The sequence below is a fragment of the Phalaenopsis equestris genome, unplaced genomic scaffold (genome assembly GCF_001263595.1).
Source record: "Phalaenopsis equestris unplaced genomic scaffold, ASM126359v1 Scaffold000565, whole genome shotgun sequence".
Lineage (NCBI taxonomy): Eukaryota > Viridiplantae > Streptophyta > Magnoliopsida > Asparagales > Orchidaceae > Phalaenopsis > Phalaenopsis equestris.
In genome coordinates, this window is record NW_018165005.1 from 142,892 (window position 1) to 147,029 (window position 4,138).

General features: G+C 33.5%; 1 protein-coding gene across 3 annotated transcripts in view; it reads left to right on the forward strand.

Annotated features, from left to right (window-relative positions):
- Window positions 1–300: 300 nt before the first annotated feature.
- LOC110029342 (probable acyl-[acyl-carrier-protein]--UDP-N-acetylglucosamine O-acyltransferase, mitochondrial) overlaps window positions 301–4,138 on the forward strand; it is an 83,314-nt gene continuing 79,476 nt past the window's right edge. For 2 of the 3 annotated variants that reach the window (XM_020731592.1, XM_020731591.1), the window contains exon 1: window positions 301–561. The gene's annotated coding sequence lies outside the window, so the exon portion shown is untranslated. The remainder of the gene's footprint in view (window positions 562–4,138) is intronic. The other variant, XM_020731594.1, reaches the window with a different exon arrangement.

The following is a 4,138-nucleotide window of genomic DNA, read 5'->3' on the forward strand; positions in this document are numbered from 1 at the left end:
AAAAAACGGCTCAGTAACACGGGGGAATATTCTCTCCCGTGTTATTTTTGTGTTATTGTGTGTTATTCATGTGTTATTCATGTGTTATTGTGTTATTATAACACCAGGAATATTCCCAGGATAGAATAACACATGAATAACACACAATAACACATGAATAACACGGGGAGGAATATTTCCCGTGTTACTGCGCCATTTTTTTTCTGCGTCGCGCGGGATATCGTGGCGTGATTTCATTGAGTACGCACGTTCCTCTACGTACGCAGTACTGATGTAATATTTTTTACTATAAGCAGAGTGCTGAGGTTAGTGTATCATCTCTCACTCTCGTTTCTCCTTTGTGGACTTTGAGCAGCTCGAGTTCACGGCTATATCACACCTTCGCTCTCTCCGGCCAATTCTGTAGTTCCCACATCCTGGCTCCGGATCACCAGCCATGTTGCCTGACTTCCAACCTCCACATCATTGGTAGTGACTTTTCTTGCCGCTTCCGCTCGTCTGTGCTGCTCGGCTTCACCGGCGTTCCATAGCTCCAGAGTTTTCTGCTTCGAATGTTAAAGGGTTGTCCTCTGATTCACCACCGACTTTATTCCTGTTGATTTTCGACCTTCACTTCTTTTCGTACGAGGCGAAATATCTAGACTAAAGCCTCACGATTCAATGCTGGCAAGTGGCCATCCTCGACATCATTGCGTTGTTCCTCACTGTTTTAGTTCTCACCTCAATTCTTTTGCCTCGTTTACTTATCTTCCATGAACTGCTGATGCAGAATTAGAATTTGGTAAGTGAGAGCAGGATTAGAAGGATTAGAAAGTGGTTTGTTTGTTACAGAAACAAGAGTAAGAGGACATTGGTTTGGAGTTGTATGATTTGCTTGGTAAAATATAGTAATTTCTGATAGGAAAGACGTGCTCATTATAGAGGACATGGTGAGACATAAAGACTTTATTACTGAGTGGATTCAGACACTTGTATACTTTTGTGTTAGTGGCATAGTCAATATAAACACAAACAGCAGATTTGGGATGAAGTTTGATGGCGGAGTAATGTTGAAGACAAGGAAAACACAAACATCCAAAGGTTTTACGAAGAGAATAGGAAGGAGGTGTGCCATGAAATAGTTGATCGGGGGGAAAGATTGTTCGTAGTGGGTGAAGATAATCTGTTAAGAAAATATGTTGCTATAAGAAGGTATCAACCCAAAGATAATGAAGAAGATTCAAGCCACAAAAGTTTGTGCGTACTATTTAAATTAGATGTCGATATTTTTCGTTTGACAACACCATTTTGTTGAGTAGTGTAAGGACTAGTGTTTTGATGAGCAAAACCCGAATCTTGAAGAATAAGAAAAAATTCTTTGTTGCAATATTTGCCACTACCATTAGGGCAGAGAATTTTAATGTATGATAGAATTGTTGTTGAACATGATTGTGGCATTGCATAAAAAGAGAGGCCACTTGCGATTTAAATTTCATCGGATACACCCAACAATTGCAAGAGTAATCATCTATGAATAAGAGATAATATTATTAACCCTGTTTAGACAAAACAGGAGAAGATTCCCAAACATTACTACGAATAAATTCAAGCGGAGTAGAACTCTTAAGTTTCATAAGCTGAATAGGGGAGTCTATGACTTTTGGCTAAATTACGTGAATCACAAGAATAAGATTTTGAAGATATACATAGATGTGGTATAGTTTATGCTAAACTAGATAAACTAGTAGTTGTGGGATGGTGCCAAGTAGCAACAACAGAGGAGTAAGAAAGCAAAGCATTTGGAGAGAAGCAGAAAATAGACTGTTGAGGAAACCATATAACATAGTGACCTTGTTGACTAGGACCTTGTAGAATTGTTGCATTTGTCTTCTGATCCTTGATGGTAAAGCCATAAGCATCAAAAGAGATGGAAATTGAATTATCAGAGGTATTTATGTACTGAAGGCAAGTTTTAATATAGTTTTGGAACATGAAGTGGAGTTAAAACGTGCTTACGAGTAGTAGGGAGAGGACCTTATGTGTTATGAGAAATAAGGAGTGCTTGACCATTTTCAATCGTAACTTGCTTGCTTCCAATATAGCCCCGTGGATTAGGTAACTTAGTACAATCGACTGTAGGATAAAAGGAAACAAACATGTCTAAGTACTAATCATTTGAAGCCATGGATGGAGTAGCAAAGAGAGTTCTCTGATTAGGTTGACGAATAAGATTAGTTCGATACTAATTTTGAGTTGTAGAGTGACCCAACTTACAACAAATCTATCATTCAATAGATGAGTTGCCAGATTTTCCACCTTTATTAGAGGAAAAGGTATTTGGACCTCTATATGAAGCTATCTTGCCTCCCTGGTGAATTGGAATAGCAGGCGTGCCCTGACACTGTCTTCTAGGTGCAACAAGAGCTAGCTAATTTTTTTTGAAAAGGTAGTGAAGCTAACTCTAAATTTGCATGGTGATAAAGTTTTAAGTCCAAATGAGATATTTATTAGGATTGGAAAGTTGTGCGAATATCATAATAGTTTAATAAACAAATACTTTTAATGGCATTTTGAAGACTTAAGAGGATGAAAAATAATTCAAGAATCAATATTTTTGTGCCAATATTTAAGAATAAAGGAGATGTTTAAGGTTTTGTTGATTGCATAGAAATTTAACTTATGACTCATATAATAAGCTCTGGAAGAGAGTGATGGAACATAAACATAGAAAGCAAAAGCTTTGCAGAATAAATTTTATTTCATGTCAGGAAGATTTGTCATGAAAATAATTTATTTTCTTAAGAAAATTAATTGGGAAGTGTGGTGAGCAAAGAAATAATTTTTTTTTATATTTTTTATTAACCTTGAGAATACATATGATTGGGTATCACAATAATTGATTTATACACATTATGCCAAAAATACAATTGCAAATATATTTTGAAATTACTAAAGATATAAATGATGAAGTATTGAGCAATATTTTTTTCTTAATTTTTGAGTAATCAGAGTTTTCAATTACAATAAAATTATTTTAATAATTACTATTGAGTCTATATATTTTTATATTGATTATTGAGATACTCGTAATCGATATTCAAAAAAAGGTGCTTTAGTGTTTATTTTTCGTAGATGACATAATTCTATTTGATGAGTATGCTAAAATAAGTGAAACCTTTTAGCACTAGAGAATATAATTATGATAGAGTGTTTAGAATCAGTTGTAGACAGATTGTGTATGTTATAATTTTGTTGAGTGTAATATTTGCAATTATAAGGATAATATTATTAAAAGATAAAGTAATATTTAGCTATGATAAATTTAAATATATTGAATCTATTATGCATACTAATAATGTTATAACCTTACAATTAATGTTGAGTGGTTAAAATTGAGAAGTGCTCTATGGGTACTATATGATAAGAGAATATCATTGAGAATTAAAGGTAAATATATAATTGCATTTAACCCTTCTACACTATATGGATATGAATGTTGGCCAATAGAAAAGGTTGTCGATAGCTAAGTTGGGCATGCCAAAAATGAGGATTTCAAGATATATGTGGAAAAATAAACAAAAAAAATTAAGGGATGATTATACTCATTGAATAGTTGGAGTGACTTTTATTAAAATTAAGACAACTGAAAATAGACTCAGTTCATTTGGATATGTACACTAAAAGTTATAAAATTTTTTACTTGTGAGTATGCAAAATTAGTGCAGGATAATTCAGAAGGAAGAGTTAAGATATTAGTGATAAAAGTTTTTCAAATTGATTTCAATGAATAGGACTGATATAAATCAACCCCAAATAGTTGGAATAAACCATTTGATAATGATGTTGATAATGATTTAATCTTCGAAGATTACCTAATCTTTGTGACTAGATATTTTCTATTTGGTTAATCTTACCTTAAAGTAAACTTCACAAGGTTTAAAATGCTAATCTGCATCAATTTAGAAATAACCTATTCGAAAGTTTGCTCAATCTGACCAAAGTATAGTTCATGATATCTTAAAGCATGCTGATATTTTTTTTGTTTATTTGTTGTTCTTTTTTGCTTTAGTTATGAATGCTCTTACTAGACATTTACTGGAGGACATACCTTGGTGCATGCTTTTCTTATAATATCCTACTTGTAGATAAGACTAGGGAA